Below are 18,423 nucleotides of genomic sequence, written 5' to 3'. Positions count from 1 at the left end.
AATAAATGTCGTTCCACTTCATGATTGTGTCCCACTTGTTGTTGATTTTTCACAAAAAAATACAGTTTTATATCTTTATGTTTGAAGCCTGAAATGTGGCAAATGGTCAAGGGGGCCGAATACTTTCGCAAGGCACTGTATCTGTTGTGAAACAGTAATCAGTCAGTGTACACAATCGGATGGGGAAGAGATGCAAGCTAGACTCCACTTGATAGAAAAGCACCACTAGCACTGATGGTCAAATCATAAACTTCAAAGATTACTCTGGTAGAATACAATGTCAGTCAGCAGACTCCTCCCCTTTCTCAGGCCACAGGTGGAGTCACAGCAGCCACACACCAGGTCATCCCCACCTGCTGAAGCCCACCTTAGAGGAAAGAAAACAAGACCTGGGGTCTTCAGAAAATGCAAAAAAAATAAAACCATGTATAGCTTTGGGTCCTAGTTCTATACAAATCCAATATATAAACATCCAGGTTTGCAGAATTATAGTTGTGTGCAGTATAAACTCAATCCCCAGAGACAAACCGGTTTGCCTCTGTTGTAAACTAGCAAGCCATGTGTTCTGAGTCAATGGAAGCAGAGGCCGACATTTCTCTCTGTCACGACTTCCGCCGAAGTCGGTCCCTCTCCTTGTTCGGTGATCAACGTCATCGGCTTTCTAGCTATCGCCGATCCACTTTTCATTTTCCATTTGTTTTGTCTTTGTTTTACACACCTTTTTTCAATCCCACAATCACTTGTTCATTATTTAACCCTCTTTTCCCCACATGGTTTTTGTGAGTGATTGTTTATTTGTAATTTTGGTCTGTCATGGTGTACGTGTATTTGTTACTTTGTGTATTTTACATTTTGAGCAAAGTGTGTTTAATTACTCATATCTGCTGTCCTGCGCCTGACTGGCTACACCAGCTACACCTAGGACCCATTACACTCTCAGATGACATGTGATGTACATCTTTAGGATGGTAGGAGAGATATTACTTGTACAGGGATGTGTTCATTAGAGTAAACAGCAGAAAATCAAAGTCATTGTTTCTTATTGGACAAGTCCAGGTATTCCACCTGTTTGTTTTCTTCCATTTATTGCCTAATGAACAAGACAAGTGAGTACAGTACATACAGACTAAAAATAAAATGGCCTTCAGGTGAATGTATCGTTACTCACAGAGCTCCTCTCATCTTGGTGGAACCTGAAGTCCTCAAGCTGAAACTAGAGTTTGTCATCCTGGGTTTGCTGCAGGAAGTGGGACTTGGAGCCTGTATGTCTAGCATCAGTAAGACACCTGATGGGGTGAAATAAAAACAAAGTTGAATTTACATTCACAATATACAGAAGTACGGTAAGCTGGAAGGGGAACACACACGCACCGCTCACGCACCCATGGTTCTCAATAAAGGAATATCTAGGTTCAGGGGCCAGCGTATCCACACAGCTGTCCACGTAGACATGGAGAGTTGTGTGGTGGGCTTGGATAATGGAGGCTTCAATGCTCATGACATGCCCCAGAAAGTAGACACTGGAGGGCCTCACAAATTGCCAGTCATCTGAAAGAGAAGAAAAGCTAAAGCAGCAATAGAGCCTCACAGTGGAGGTGTCATAATACCCATAAAACCTAGCAGTCAAACAGGGAAATGGTTCTAGTTGTTTTCCACCATTCATTTTTCCCATAGGGGATTTTAGAAACACTTAAAAACAAGGTTAATTTTGTAAATATATTCTGCTCTATTTACACTCAGATTCTAAAATGCTAATTAGCATCAATGTAGACATCATGCAAAACTACAAATCCCTGCAGGGTCCTGCATGTCATCTCTAGCTGACACCTTTGCTAACAGGTATTGTGTCAATTTCAAACTTGCACAAGACAGTACAAAGAAGTGTCAATATAAAGAGATTTAGCCAATTTATTCATTACTACATTTAGCTATCATTAGATAGTTAATCCAGAGATGCTTACCTTTGCCTTGATTTGGCAGTCTCGTCCAGATCATCATGGCATTTGTAGTGCTTTATGAAAGCCACATAAGCAGTTAATTAGCATTTAATTGGGGGGGGGGGGGGGGGGTAAATACAGGAGAATATATTCATTAAAGTGACTGTCCTAGAGAGATTTACACGTTACCAAAATGTCATGGCAGAGTAAGCCTACATAAAAATGCCCTATGGGGAAGATGATTGGAACCATTTCCCTTTATGACCCCTATGTTTTATGGGTATTATGACTGATACAATGGTACTCTATAGTCCAAAATGGCAGAGGTCAACTTTAAAGGTGTGGTCTCACCTATGTTCTATACCCACCTGTCATGAGCCTGAGAGAAAAGACCAGCTGCTGCTCTGCAACCTTGGTGGAGGCAAAGGGAACCCAGGTAGGCTTCAGAGCATTACTGATCACATTGTGCTTCCTGATGGATACAAATGTTTTACAGCCAAAGCCAGGGTTGTGTTCATTAGAGCATGATATGGAAAACATTTGAAAAGTGAGAATAAAATAAAAGTATTTACCTTTGATAATGGCATTCAACTCCAACCTCAGCATAATTTGTTCTTACAATGGGAGTGCCTTAAACTGGTGATGGTGTGTAGATAAGGGTACAGATATAGATGAGTACATCCTCTGTCATCTAAAAGAAAACAAAGTCACTTTCCAGCACTACAACACCACTAAGCATCAATACAATCCACTCTTCCTTGTACAAAGACAGTGACTCTGGAATCTACAGATGTTCTGTTCCATTTCTCATTCCAAACTAAATAAATTAATGTGTTCTTTTGTAGCTTGCAACAATTATGGAAGATAACTATTCGTTGTACAATTTCCCCATACACACAGGCCCAAACATACCATTAGCATACCATTAGCATTACCATTAGCATGCTCCTATATCCTAGCAGCTCAGTCTCAAACAGCAGCCTCTGGTCAGCATGGTCAAACTCTGTGGATGCACTGTGCTTCCAGAGTGGCACAGTGGTCTAAGGCACTTAGGGTTCAGGGATGTCCTTGTCCCATCGTGCACTAGCGACTCCCTGTGGCAGGCCGGGCGCAGTGCATGCTGACACGGTCGCCAGGTGTACGGTGTTTCCTCCGACACATTGGTGTGGCTGACTTCCGGGTTAAGTGGGCATTGTGTCAAGAAGCAGTGCGGCTTGGTTGGGTTGTGTTTCAGAGGACGCACAGCTCTCGACCTTTGCCTCTCCCGAGTCCTTACGGGAGTTGCAGCAATGAGATAAGACTGTAACTACCAATTGGATACCACGAAATTGGGGGGAAAGTTGTTGTTTTTTACTCTGGATGCACAGCCTCCCAGGGTCAGATCAGATGGTTGGATCAACTGACCGTTCCCTAGGAAATCCTGCTTGACCTCCACCCGAACCACGTCCTGCCTGTACTGGACCGCTACACTGGTCACAGACACTGGATTCTTCAGCTCAAACTTCACTCTGCCCTGCACAGGAGGTTTCCCCGGTTGAAACGCCTGTTGATTTCTGGCAGGCTGTTGAGGTTCGTATTTTACAGGCACCTGGGTTGGTTTTTGAACAGGTTTCTATATTCAAACGGTATAGGAGATGGTGCAGGTTTCCCATGCTCAGTTTGCACAGGGATTTGAACAGGTATCCTTTGTTCAAATGGCATAGGTGTCTGAAAAGGCCTGAATAGGTTTTGTGTGGGTAACCTTGAGCCTGTGCTCACAAGCTCTTCTGCTTGCTGCTGTGGACCATAGCTGATAAAGTTAGATGTTTCTTGATTACGTGATGGCATTGGAAAAAGCTAACTCTGAGCATCACTGAATTACCTGAATGGGACAAGCACAACAAACCCAATCAAATCTACTCTCAACCCCATTCTGATTTTTGACATAGTGTCCGTTGTGGATTCAATGGCATTTCATTTTAAAGCAGAATCTGTGAGCTTGCGCCTGTCTCCTTCCACTTGTCGTTCGTGAAATTGCAGCCCAGAGAGTTGCGCAAGACTATGGATGTGTCTCAGTACTCTTTCATGGTTTTCTTTCCTTGTCTCCTGTCACTCATAGAGGGTAGGACATGAAATGACTCTACACTTTTGAGATGTACCCTCAGTATGAGCTTATAAGCTGTGTTCGAATACTCATACCAACCACACTATCCATACTATTTGTGACGTGAATTGAGTATATAGTGTGCTTATTGGTCATAGAATGGATATAGATTTTTCATTTTAAAATAGAGTTTTATGAGCCCTATGAGCAAAAGTCACCACACCTTGGGGGTTTGAAACCTGGCCTTTATACGGGGATCTTAAACGTCCATGTCAGATGATCAAGAGGCTCCAGTGGCTTGAAGAATGTGGACTGTGTGTGTGTGTGTGTGTGTGTGTGTGTGTATTTGTGTGTGTGCGCATGTTCGTGTGTAGGTGATTTATGATCGTTCCCTGTGGTGCGTCAGATGGAGGGGAGTGTGAGGGACAGTGAGCAGGCCTCATCTGGAGCCTATATGGGTTGTCAACAGGCCTGTCAATCATACCTAAGGGGCGGGGAGACAGAGGGGCAGGAAGTACATGGCCCCAGTATTTATGGTTGAATTACAATATGAAAACCTCCTCACTGCCTGACCTCTACCCTTGTTGACTTGCATGTAAAGAAATAGGAAATGCTTGGATGGGTATCATGAATGTGTCAAAAATATAGCAGAAATGTTCTCTAGGCTTCAGTTCAACAGGCTAACCCAGTCTTGTTGTGTGAAGATGATTCAAGTTTAAACACACACACACACACACACACACACACACACACAGCCACACAAACAGGCACACACAGACATCCACACACAAACACACACCAACTCGTCTGTGGAAATTATGAAAAGAAACATCACATATTCATTTGCAAGGACTGTTCTTGGAAGAATTAGCAAACTAATCTCCCATAACTCATAATACAATACCATACCTACCTTTGCGTTGAAATACTGGAATACATTAACCATCTTTCCTCAACCATTTTTCCCAAAATACATCCTACCTGAAAAGCCATTGTCAGGAACTGGCTGTTATCTCCCGATCAGCAGGCAAACAAAAGGCAGAGGAGAGAATAGAGACTATAGCCCTGAGATGAGTCTGAGGTTGCCCCAAATGGCACCCTGATCCAGTCTGGCAGTGCACTAAATAGGGAATAGGGTGCCATTTAGGATGCAGTCTGAGTCTGAGCCCCGGTCTGTCAGTCAGCTCCCTTGGTCCATTTCTCCATCTAACTTAGTTAACAGGCTCTAATGTGGCCCTTGGGGAGCCCTAATTTGGCCCCTGAGGGCCTCCAGATAGGGCCTGGCAACCTCTACGACTCTGTTTCCAATAAACCTGGCCCATCTGGAGCTGAAGGGGAGCGCAGGAAGCAGGTAGCCATGACAACAACCCCCCTCACACACACACACACACACACACACACAAAGTCACACACACACTTGACACTCAAACACCCACACTCTGCTGCACCAGCAAACCAGCTGCTCATGTGTTTATTAAATGAGAGAGCAGGGATTGGGGAAAGCTGTTGACCATAGGAGGGCACTGTGCTCCTTACTTGACCCATCTTGTCTAACTTTGCACTCCAAGGGATAGTCACCGATATGAAGTTTCAAGTTAAAGTTTTTTTATTAGTTGTATGGCATACACCGTCCAGCAAAATGCTTACTTGCAGGTTCCTTCTCGACAATAATAAATAATAAAATACAAGAATAAGTTGTGTTTTTGATTGAGATTCTAAAATGCACCTACAGTATATGGGTTCTATACTTAATTCCATGTTATACCTACTCAGTTTTCACATGGACACAGAGTAGCAGTTGCATTGCCACTGTCCTGTTATGAGCCTCATCAAAAAAGTGTTGTCTGTGTGTGGACGATGTAAATGGGATGGAAGCCAGCACAGATGTTCTATAACACCAACACATTGATATAGACCAACACAAATACACACGTATAATACAACCTCGCAGAGTCAGAAATGAGGTGATTTTGCCACTGCTCCACAGTGGAACATATGGGTAACGGTTATGATGCTCATCTAGGATGTGTAGGAGAGACAGAAGGAGTTATAGCCTTCTGCTTTGGGGAGTGAGAAGTGTTCAAGATTAGCAGGTTTATTGCTTGTTCATCATCATTCCGCAACGGTGATTGTAAAATGTGGAGGCTGGTTGGGACGTGGTTGGATTTTGTGAGGATTTTATCACACCATCCTCTCCCAGTGACTTCCTTTGCAGTCTTGGCATCTGTGATTATGTTATTTTACAATCATTAGCATGATTCACATAGCTGCTTGCTTTATGGTCACTGTACACTGATACACTGTACGTGTACAGTGTACACTGTGTGTCTTGTATTATGTTCCATTGGGGGCCGTTTTTAATTTTGGTTAGAATCTGGTGGAGAATGAGAATAGGTAGAGGTTAAAAGATAGAGGAAGAAAACTATAGAAGAGAGGGGGGTGATAAAAGAGAAAGAAGGGAGAGACGAAGAGAGAGAGAGCGAGAGAGAGACAGACAGACAGACAGACAGACAGAGGAGAGAAAGAGAAAAAGAGGAACGAGAGAAAGAAAGAGAAAAAGGGAGAGACTGCACAAACAATGGAGATACAGGAGGGGCAGAGGGATGATGTTTTACTCTGGGTGCAGAGAGAAGGATAACAGAGAGAGAGAGTGCTAGTCTGCTGGTCATCCCAGTGGGAGATTCAATGGGTCATCCCAAATGGCACCCAATTCCCTATTTAGTGCACTACTTTTGACCAGGGCTCAATTGTTTCTGTTGTTATCCCTAAAGGAAGAGATCATCTGAATTAGATAAATACCATCCAATTTCCAGATTATTTTACCTTTCCAATGTTTTAGAATCCCTGGAACTTTTTTTTATTTCTCCCTGCTATGCTTGTTTTTACATTATTTGTTAAATTGCTTAGATCATAAAAATCATTGTGCTGCCTTATTTCTAGAACTTTCCAAGGCCTTCGACACTGTTGACCACATTCCCATTCAAAGGTTGACTGAAATAGGCCTGGATCAGTTTTCTTGCAAGTGGTTTGAGAATTATCTCTCAGACAGGACACAATGTGTGATTTATGATGGTGTGAAGTCTAGTTTCCTGGAATATAGAAAGGTGTACCGCAGGGCTCAGTATTGGGACCTGCTCTCTTTACTATTTATGACAAAATGTTGGTCAATCTATCTGTATGCAGTAGATACTGTTGTTATATGCCATAGCCCCAACTGTAGACCCCCCACCCCCACTCCCCACTCCTGGTGATATCGTGTGGAATTATCCATATAATGATCTACTGTACAGAAAACATTAGGAAAACATTCCTAACACTGATTTGCACCCCCTTTTGCCCTCAGAACAGCCTAATTTTGACACAGACATGCAATCACAACAACAAGACTCTGATTCACGGGCCATCAGACTCAATTTCCAGTAGATTAGCAGAGAAGAAGGGTCTGTTCCACCACAGGTATAATGTACTGTTTGTTATTAAAGATGTGCATCACACCACATCCCTGCAGACCACACCAGACCACATACACACACACGGCCTCAGGCAGGCAGGCGCACGCACACCCACACGCAAGCACACACACACTCGTCACACACATACACACTAAAATAATATTCTCAGTCTCTGGCATAGCTGCTGTATCACTTAGCAAAATGGTGCAATGATGTAACATGGTGCTGACAGAGGCAGGTTGACAGTTTAGCCTTGTCTGTGTCCCAAAAAGCACCCTATTCCCTATGTAGTCAAAAGTAGTGCACTGTATAATGAATAGGGTGCCATTTGGTTTGCATCCTTGGTCTAATGTTACACAACTCAGATTCCTAAATGGTAGCCTACGTACAGTGCATTCGGAAACTATTCAGACCCCTTTTTCTACATTTTGTTACCTTACAGCCTTATTCTAAAATGTATTAAATGTTTTTTTTCTCTTATCAATCTACACACAATACCCAATAAGGACAAAGCAAAAACTGGTTTTTAGAAATGTTGGAAAAAAACTGGAATATAACATTTACATAAGTATTCAGACCCATTACTAAGTACTTTGTTGAAGCACCTTTGGCAGCAATGATAGTCTTGAGTCTTCTTGGGTATGACGCTACAAGCTTTACACCCCTGAATTTAGGGAGTTTCTCCCATTCTTCCTGGCAGATCCTCTCAAGCTCTGTCAGGTTGGATGGGGAGCGTCGCTGCACAGCTATTTTCAGGTCTCTCCGAAGCCTGTGTGCTTAGGGTCAATGTCCTGTTGGAAAGTGAACCTTCGCCCCAGTCTGAGATCCTGAGCTTTTTGGAGCAGGTTTTCATCAAGGATCTCTCTGTACTTTCCCTCGATCCTGACTAGTCTCTGAGTCCCTGCCTCTGAAAAACATCCCCACAGCATGATGCTGCCACCACCATGCTTCACCGTAGGGCCAGGTGATGAGCGGTGCCAGGTTTCCTCCACACGTGACGCTTGGCATTCAGGCCAACTACTTACGAGTGACTTCTGTCTGGCCACTATTCCACAAAGACCTGATTGGTGGAGCACTGCAGAGATGGTTGTCCTTCTGGAAGGTTCTCCCATCTCCACAGATGAACTCTGGAGCTCTGTCAGAGTGACCATCGGGTTCTTGGTTATCTCCCTGACAAAAGGTCCTTCTCCCCTGATTGCTCAGTTTGGCTAGGTGCCCAGCTCTAGGAAGAGTCTTGGTGGTTCCAAACTTCTTCCATTTAAGAATGATGGAAGCCACTGTGTTCTTGGGGACCTTCAATGCTGCAGAAATGTTTTGGTATCCTTCCCCAGATCTGTGCCCCGACACAATCCTGTCTCGGAGCTCTACAGACAATTCCTTGGACCTCATGGCTTGCTTTTTGTTCTGACATGCACTGCCAACTTCATTCAAAAAATGAAGGGGTCTGAATCCGAATGCACTGTATCTCTTTACTATAGAGACAAAACAAAGCAGGGTGGTCCTGGTCAATTACTACACTTCTATAGGGAATAGGGTACCATTTGGAATGCAGTGAAAGGTTTTCCATCTGAAAAGGTCATGGGCTAGAGAATACATGGAGCATCTGATCACATTCTAAAGGCATTTTCCACGCAATGATTGACAGGTGACGTTGACTCAAGCAGTGGACAATAGCGTGGTCATTGAACCAGGGCGTGACCTATACACTTCCTTGTATGTAGAAGAGAGCTAGGGATAACCATTGTGAAAACGATTTAAACCAAAACTTCTGTTGTTAAAAGTTGTTTTCTCAGCTGTAACCTAGTATTGACAAATTCAATTATTTCACATTTAAAATGTAGGACATCATGAAAAAGATGACTTCGGTCGTCAGTTGAACGGTGTTTCCTCAAACACATTGGTGCGCCTGGCTTCCGGATTAAGTGGGCGGGTGTTAAGAAGCCCGGTTTGGCAGATTATGTTTTCGGAGGACACATGGCTTGACTTTTGCCTCCCGAGCCCGTTGGGGTGTTGCGGCGATGAGACAAGATCGAAATTGGGAGAAAAAGGGGTAAAACACAAATAAGTAAATCAAATCAAATGTATTCATGTAGCCCTTTGTACATCAGCTGATATCTCAAAGTGCTGTACTGAAACCCAGCCTAAAACCCCAAACAGCAAGCAATGCAGGTGTAGAAGCACAGTGGCTAGGAAAAACTCCCTAGAAAGGCCAAAACCTAGGAAGAAACCTAGAGAGGAACCAGGCGATGTGGGATGGCCAGTCCTCTTCTGGCTGTGCCGGGTGGAGATTATAACAGAACATGGCCAAGATGTTCAAATGTTCATAAATGACCAGCATGGTCCAATAATAATAAGGCAGAACAGTTGAAACTGGAGCAGCAGCACAGCCAGGTGGACTGGGGACAGCAATGAGTCATCATGTCAGGTAGTCCTGAGGCATGGTCCTAGGGCTCAGGTCCTCCTAGAGAGAGAAAGAAAGAGAGAATTAGAGAGAGCACACTTAAATTTACACAGGACACCGAATAGGACAGGAGAAGTACTCCAGATATAACAAACTGACCCTAGCCCCCCGACACATAAACTACTGCAGCATAAATACTGGAGGCTGAGACAGGAGGGGTCAGGAGACACTGTGGCCCCATCCGAGGACACCCCCGGACAGGGCCAAACAGGAAGGATATAACCCCACCCACTTTGCCAAAGCACAGCCCCCACACCACTAGAGGGATATCTTCAACCACCAACTTACCATCCTGAGACAAGGCCGAGTATAGCCCACAAAGATCTCCGCCACGGCACAACCCAAGGGGGGGCGTCAATACCAAAATGTATATATACAAAAATCCCCTACACACACGCACGCACGCACGCACGCACACACGCACACACGCACACACACACACACACACACACACACACACACACACACACACACACACACACACACACACACACACACACACACCAGAGCCAGGTTTATGCCTCCTGCTCCCCACTGAATCGTTGTCATTTATGTAGCAACCGAACCCCTTTTGTTTAATAAACAATTTGTCAGTGATGTATCGAAAACCAACTCTAATTTGATTACCCATGAAACGGAGCAGTCGGCGGATGTGCATGGGACATTTTACTTTCTTTGTGAGGGTAAACAGAAATGTAATAGCCAGTGAGTGAGTGCAATGCAATATGCTGTTTGTGTGTGTGGGTCTGTGTGCACGCTGCCTGCATATGTGGAGAAGCGATCCCTGGGGGCTTGCAATTACATCTAAATGACATAATCAGTCAAGATGGATGACTGCCTCCCGTCCAGAGTGTTTTGAACTCTCAGCCGATCCTGCTCAATCACGTCTGGAGGGAAATTATGAAATGTCTAATGGCTTTCCACTGTGTTGCTCTTATTCCCTCCTCTTTTCACATAACTTGAGGGTTTGTGTGGATTACTGGCTCTGCTTACATATCTGAAGGAGACTGATGCAACGATGGAATGTGTTTTTTGTCTATAGTCTAGGGCTGCGTCTCAAATGTCACCCTTATTGTGCACAACTTTTGACCAGGGCCCATAGCGCTCTTGTCAAAAAGTAGTGTATCCCTCTATAGAGGGCAGGGATGGGCAACTTTGATGGGGCTGGGGGCCACAAAAAAACAAAAAGAAAACACATCCATACCCACACATCTAGTCAGAGCCGGCCCTAGCCTTTTGGAGGCCCTAAGTGAAATTTTGAGAGCAATGTTTGCAGTTTTTAATATGATATATGAGTGAGCGTGATAAACAAATTCAATGGGGGCCCCTTGGTCGGTAATTTGACCATGATTACAACAAGTATAGATAGCTGGCAACTACACTAATTTAGCAATCTTTAAAAAAAATACTGCCAGAAGATCTCTTTCGCAAGAGTAATACTACATTGCTGTGGAGTGAACAGTGAAGAGCTGTAGTCTAAATCTGAAGGGAGCATACAGTAATAATCAACACACAAAAAAATGATTAATCAATTATTCATCTCTGTCATATTCTTTTCAAATCATAAAATGAGTGGTTGAGAAACCCTGCAAAAGCTATAACCATGGTTTCCTTGTTTTTTGGCTTCCATCAAACAAACCTTTCAAGCGTTAATTGTTTGTGTTCCTCCCGACGCTGTGACATCATCAGAACCGCTGGTACAGTGCCACATCCACATCTCCCATGGGAGCCTCATCATTACCCACAATTCCAGAGTTGGCGAAGAGGAGACTCTCTGCCTGGTGAAGCCGCTGCTGCCTTCCTCGCTCTGTGCCAAGCTGTCTGTCACACGGGAGACCAAAACAGATGTTTCAGTTGCGAAAAACAAACAAACAACAAACAACTTAAAAATAGACATTATCTGTGATGGGGAAAAAACAAATCTACGTGACAGTGGTTGATATTTGAGATGATATTGAGTGTGAAAGGCACGTTTCCTCTGATCTTTTGATTACTCTGGAAACAAGGCAGAGCTACTTTCCCAGTAGATTTTTGTATATATTTGTTTGTTTCCCTATGATCCAGGCTAACCTACCGGTGCCAGTCCAATACCCTTTTCACAGTACTGTGATGACCCAAACCATTTTCTTTTCATATTGTCCTTTCCAGAACATTCCAGCTGCTATGGTGGATGTGTAAGCAGGCCACCCCAGCTCGGCTTGGTTCGATGGTATAACAATACTGGTACAGGACCGGCTTTGAGCTGTATGTAAATAGCTTTCCTAGTCTCACATGGCCAGACACAAGTTCAAGTTTAATTCTAGTTCCATGTAAGTACAAGCACATACATCAGGGGATGAATTCAAGACCTAATCTAGGCATGTCGGTCAACCCTATCCTAAACCACCACCTACACCAACCTATAGCCTACAGTACGTGTAATAACCACTACGGTAGTTACCTTAGGTATTGCCTATTTTCCATCTACTGTCTGTGATCTCCGCTGCCACATAGTGTTTGAGATCAAAGCCATCTCAAAGCCCCCATAAGCATAACAGTCAAACAGTGGCCCTTCTCTCCTGCTACACAACAGCCATTAGAATGCAAACAACCACACCACAACGATCAGCAAAAACACGACAGAAACAAATGATTCTGAGAAATCACCCATGGCAGAAAAATTATTCATTCTTAATGTCAGCCCTGATCTTGACAATGAGGAGGAAAATAATTTTGGAAACACTCCAGGTGACATTTGAGAGATATTTACCTTTTAAAGATCTTGACATTTCACTGTGGCTGTCTAATAATATCCTGTATATGAAAAACAGTTTGTGTGGAGTGTCTCGGGGTCCGAGGTAGCTGTTGTTGGAAGATATTGATCGCTCCTGCGGGAGTGAAAACCTCTGCCAGGATATAGACACCTGCAGAGAGACTTTATTATGGATGATCCCTTAGCCTTGTCTAAGAGGTGTGTGTGTGTGTGTGTGTGTGTGTGTGTGTGTGTGTGTGTGTGTGTGTGCCTACCTATGGTCAGACTCAATGGACTGAGCTATTGACATGATGATTTAAAACACTTCTCTTATAAGTCAGTAACAAATAATTATACTGTCATATTTTATGATGAATAGGGCATACTGCGCATTAAATCAATGTGTGGCTTTACATACTTTAGTTAACTTTATTCTATTTTCAGAGATGTAATGACATTTTTTAGATAGATAAAAAAAAGAAGATTTACTTTAAGCTAGTTTGAATCAATACTTCACTGCAATCTGAAGGAAAGTTGCATGGTTTTATAAAATTGCCGCCATTGATCCCTGGTTGTCATTCATGTTAACTCAATTTTAATTGATTTTTTAAAAGAGGACAGAGGAGACCACTGCCAGGGTTTCTTTGTTGGATAAGATGTCTTATTGTTCATTGACTGTACTGCTGGGGGTAAAATTAAGAGGCTTGTCGAAAAAAAGGCTTGCAGAAAACCCAGATCAATCATCCAAAAAACAATTAAATATGTGTTTGCATCGATTCACTAAGTGGATCCGACTGAGACAGAAATGTTGTGAGTTTGAGTGAAAAGTTCCACATCTTTAGTGAGTTTTCTGTGTGAGTGGTGATGCATACAAAGATTTTCAAATGTTGTCTGCCAACCAGGCCGTGGAAGAAATATAAAGGAATATAACTCGTGTTTTTAGTTGACCAGCAGTGCACTTTCACCAATATAGAAACAGAATTATATTTTCTATTTCTATGCTTTCACCAATATAGAAACAGAATTCTATTTTCTATTTCTATGCTTTCACCATCTTCGAACAGCTATTTTGCCTTCTCCTCATTTGCTCACATACAATACAGGCTCACCAACACTCCAGTCTTTGTCTGCATCCCAAATGGCACCATATTCCCTTCCCATAGGGCTCTGGTCAAAGGTAGTGCACTATACAGAGCCAGTAATTGAAAGGTAGCTGGGATCGAATCCCCGAGATGACAAGGTAAAAATCTATCGTTCTGCCCCTGAACAAGGCAGTTACTTGTAAATAAGAATTTGTTCTTAACTTACTTGCCCAGTTAAATTTAAAATATATATAATTTTTAAAAATCAGAGACGGCAGTAATGTATACAGTAATCAGAGACGGCAGTAATGTATACAGTAATCAGAGATGGCAGTAATGTGTACAGTAATCAGTGAAAGCAGTAATGTATACAGTAATCAGTGAAAGCAGTAATGTATACAGTAATCAGAGACGGCAGTAATGTATACAGTAATCAGAGACGGCAGTAATGTATACAGTAATAAGAGACAGCAGTAATGTATACAGTAATCAGAGACAGCAGTAATGTATACAGTAATCAGAGACGGCAGTAATGTATACAGTAATCCGAGACGGCAGTAATGTCTACAGTAATCAGTGAAGGCAGTAATGTATACAGTAATCAGTGAAAGCAGTAATGTATACAGTAATCAGTGAAAGCAGTAATGTATACAGTAATCAGTGAAAGCAGTAATGTATACATTAATCAGAGACGGCAGTAATGTATACAGTAATCAGTGAAAGCAGTAATGTATACAGTAATCAGTGAAGGCAGTAATGTATACAGTAATCAGTGAAAGCAGTAATGTATACAGTAATCAGAGACGGCAGTAATGTATACAGTAATAAGAGACAGCAGTAATGTATACAGTAATAAGAGACAGCAGTAATGTATACAGTAATCAGAGACGGCAGTAATGTATACAGTAATCCGAGACGGCAGTAATGTCTACAGTAATCAGTGAAGGCAGTAATGTCTACAGTAATCAGTGAAGGCAGTAATGTATACAGTAATCAGTGAAGACAGTAATGTATACAGTAATCAGTGAAAGCAGTAATGTATACATTAATCAGAGACGGCAGTAATGTATACAGTAATCAGTGAAAGCAGTAATGTATACAGTAATCAGAGACGGCAGTAATATATACAGTGATCAGTGAAAGCAGTAATGTATACAGTAATCAGTGAAAACAGTAATGTATACATTAATCAGAGACGGCAGTAATATATACAGTAATCAGTGAAAGCAGTAATGTATACAGTAATCAGTGAAAGCAGTAATGTATACAGTAATCAGAGACGGCAGTAATGTATACAGTAATCAGAGACGGCAGTAATGTATACATTAATCAGTGAAAGCAGTCATGTATACATTAATCAGAGACGGCAGTAATGTATACAGTTGAAAAAAAGACGGCAGTAATGTATCCCTGACCAGTTTGTGGCCAATTACCCAGTCAGAGCCATGGACACTCACCTCCCCTGTGACTGGCAAGATTAGTGGCCAAGTCCCAAATTACCGTACAACAGACCACACATTCACCCTGCACACCCTAATGGACAAACAAAGGCAAAGTCTTCGCATGCTTTGTTGATTTCAAAAAAGCTTTTGACTCAATTTGGCATGAGGGTCTTCTATACAAATTGATGGAAAGTGGTGTTGGGGTTAAAATTGGCAAAAAACATACATTTATTTCCACAGGGCTGTGGGGTGAGATAGGGATGCAGCTCTTCAACATATATATCAACAAATTGACGAGGGCACTAGAAAAGTCTGCAGCACATATGACATTTGAAATGTGTTAATTCTTTGGGAACTTTTGCGAGTCTAATGTTTACTGTGTAATGTTTACTGTTTATTACTTTTGTTAATTATCTATTTCACTTGCTTTGGCGATGTAAAACATATCTTTCCCATGCCAATAAAGCACTTCAATTGAAATTTAGAGAGAGCGAGAGCGAGAGCGAGAGCGAGAGAGAGAGACCGTCTTTAGGTTGAAAAGGGGAGGGAGAGAGGAAAGGGCAACCAGAGAAGAACAAACACCACTGTATTTACTACCCATCTTTGTTTATATATTTTCCCTTTTGTATTTTAACTATTTTCACATCGTTATAACACTGTATATAGCCATAATATGACAATTGAAATGTCTCTATTCCTTTGAAACTTTTTTGAGTTTACTATTCATTTTTAATTGTTTATTTAACTTGCTTTTTCAGTGTAAACATATGTTTCCCATGCCAATAAAGCCTTTTGAATGGGTTTAAATTGAGAGAGAGAGGTCAGTGGACTGACACTGTAGCTACTCTCCAAAGACAGAGAAAAAAAAATCATCCCTCCATCTCACAAAATAATACAAATGTAAAACACAAGACCTGCCTCTTACAACAGATTGGCTCAAATAACTTAAACTGCTGTTGGTTTAAATCCTTTCTGTATCTCTCTCTCTCTCTCTCTCTCTCTCTCAATTCAAATGGGCTTTATTGGCTTGGGAAAAGTGTTTACATTGCCAAAGCAAGTGAAATAAACAATAAACAAAAGTGATAAGACACAAAACAACATCAACAAGAAACTATTCGAATTTAACATTAAATACTGCACTCACGGTTTCAAAACTCTCTCTTTCTCTCCTTTTGAATTGTTCTCTGAAGTTGAGGGAGGGAGAGTATTGGGTTGAAAGGAAAAGCAGACAGTTGGTCCCAAGTGGCACCTTATTCCCTTTATAGTGCACTACTTTTGACCAGGGCTCTTGTCAAAAGTAGTGCACTATCAAGGGAATAAGGTGCCACTTGGGACGCACAGAGAGTACCTCCTCTACATTAAGAGGTTTAGTTGGTTGGAGACGTCCAGTCTAGGTCTTTGAACTTTGTGACATGTCCAAGCTGAGGGTAGCTTATCCCCATCACTTCAAAGTCTCGAAAGGTGAGGCAATGTTATGTCAGTGTCTCCATGGTCTCGTGGAGAGCACGGCTGCATGCTCTCGGACCAAAAACCGAAAGCTAAGAAGTGTCTACATCTGTATTGCTTGCTCTTTTGGGTTTTAGGCTGGGCATCTGTATAGCACTTTGTGACAAATGCTGTTGTAAAATGGGCTTTATAAAATACATTTACTTGATTGACTAGGGAATAGGGTTCCATTTGGGATGCACCCCTAGAGGTGTAAAAGCTTTGGGTCACCTCAGTGTGGGAAGAACAAAATATTCAATGAATTATATTTCTATGGTCTGGGTTTTGTTTGCAATCTGAGTGCTACGATGAGTGTTCAAAATCCTATGGTCTCATACCGTGGAGATTTCTCCAGAAATTGCAATACATTTTTTTTGTGTGTAAGACAGGCCTTTTTACTTTTCTTTTTTACCACTGAAAAGCCAAGCAGCTCAGTCTCTCAAGACAAATTTATGATTTCCCTTTGTTGGCATCTTTAACTCACCAGCCCAATAGCCTGGTTAAAGGTCCAATACAGCTGTTTTTATCTCAATATAAAATCATTTCTGGGTAACAATTAAGTACCTTTGTTTTCAAATAAAATGGTCAAAAATTTACAAAAATAGCTTCTAATTTCTCAAGCAAGAAACTTGCTAGGACTGTCTGGGAGTGGTCTGAGTGGGAAGTGGACTATCTATTATTGGCAGAGGGGTTTGGAACTCTCTTTCTTATTTGGTTTATTAACCAATTTACTGCTTGGTGATGTCACAAGGCTGGCCAATGCTCCATCCCACCAAAATGGGCTGAAATGTCTGGGAGTATTTTTAAACAGGTCTTACACTAAAAGGGCATTATCATAATTTTCCAAATTTCACAGTATTATTCCAGCCTCATAGTGTGGAAATATATTAAAACACAGGAAATCACCTTTTTGACTGCACTGGTCCTTTAAACCAGAATGAATGTTGCACTCACTATTGCACCTATCACCCCAAACCCCTTGTCTGTGTTCTCACATAATTTATTCACGATCCTAAAACTACAGAGAACCTCCACAATACCCTTGGCTGCTCCTTCTCACTGCCCAGACACCTTTTTTTTTTTAACACACCCCTACTCAGTTTCCACATTGAGAAAGATAGACAAGGAGATAGAGCGCAGTGAACATGACTCACAGGAACAAGCCCTCAATCTGCAGGTTTCCCTCCACAGAATAAAAGAGAGAGAGAGAGAAAGACAGAGGAAGAGAGGATCTGGTTCTTTCAGAGGAATGACACAGGCAGGCTTGCTAGAATAGGAGACTACAGTGAGTCAAAATGAAAGAATAGGAAAGGGAATAAAAGGAGTAAAAATGTGACAACTGTCTTTGTTAGTTTTTATTTAACCTTTCTTCAACTAGGCAAGTCGATTAAGAACAAATTCTTATTTACAATGACAGCCTAAACTATGTCTGTCATCGAGATAATCAGAATTTTTGTCAGTGAAAGGTAGTCTTCATTTCTTCCAAACTAGCTATTTTTGGGCAATTTCCTTTGCTTTATTCTTTCAAAATTATGGTAATCTTTATCCTCCTCCTGTCTTTTGCTGAGGAAAAACACTTGTAGTATCGATTGAATCACAACAACTGCAGTTTCTCCAAGTGATTAAGTAAATTACAGCCCCAGCATGCGGTCAAGATTGGGAGGCTATAGATTCATCCACAGCCCTAATTAGAGGAGCTGCAGACATAAATAGCTTCAGCTTTCATCTAAACCAAATGGCTCTCTATTAC

General features: G+C 42.0%; 2 pseudogenes across 1 annotated transcript in view; one reads left to right on the top strand and one right to left on the bottom strand.

Moving 5' to 3' along the window:
• Positions 1-252: 252 nt before the first annotated feature.
• LOC110496786 (zona pellucida sperm-binding protein 3-like) lies at positions 253-4,966 on the bottom strand (annotated as a pseudogene).
• A 282-nt stretch (positions 4,967-5,248) lies between these two features.
• Positions 5,249-18,423, top strand: part of LOC110495963 (partitioning defective 3 homolog B-like) — a 194,584-nt pseudogene continuing 181,409 nt past the window's right edge. Inside the window, exon 1 of the transcript XR_016488178.1 lies at positions 5,249-5,371. The product of XR_016488178.1 is annotated as a partitioning defective 3 homolog B-like (transcript). The remainder of the gene's footprint in view (positions 5,372-18,423) is intronic.

Source organism: Oncorhynchus mykiss, chromosome 18, assembly GCF_057628025.1.
Source record: "Oncorhynchus mykiss isolate SJ-2025 chromosome 18, ASM5762802v1, whole genome shotgun sequence".
In the NCBI taxonomy this organism is placed as follows: domain Eukaryota; kingdom Metazoa; phylum Chordata; class Actinopteri; order Salmoniformes; family Salmonidae; genus Oncorhynchus; species Oncorhynchus mykiss.
Note: the sequence above shows the minus strand (reverse complement) of the source record. Positions and strands in the feature narration are given on the sequence as shown.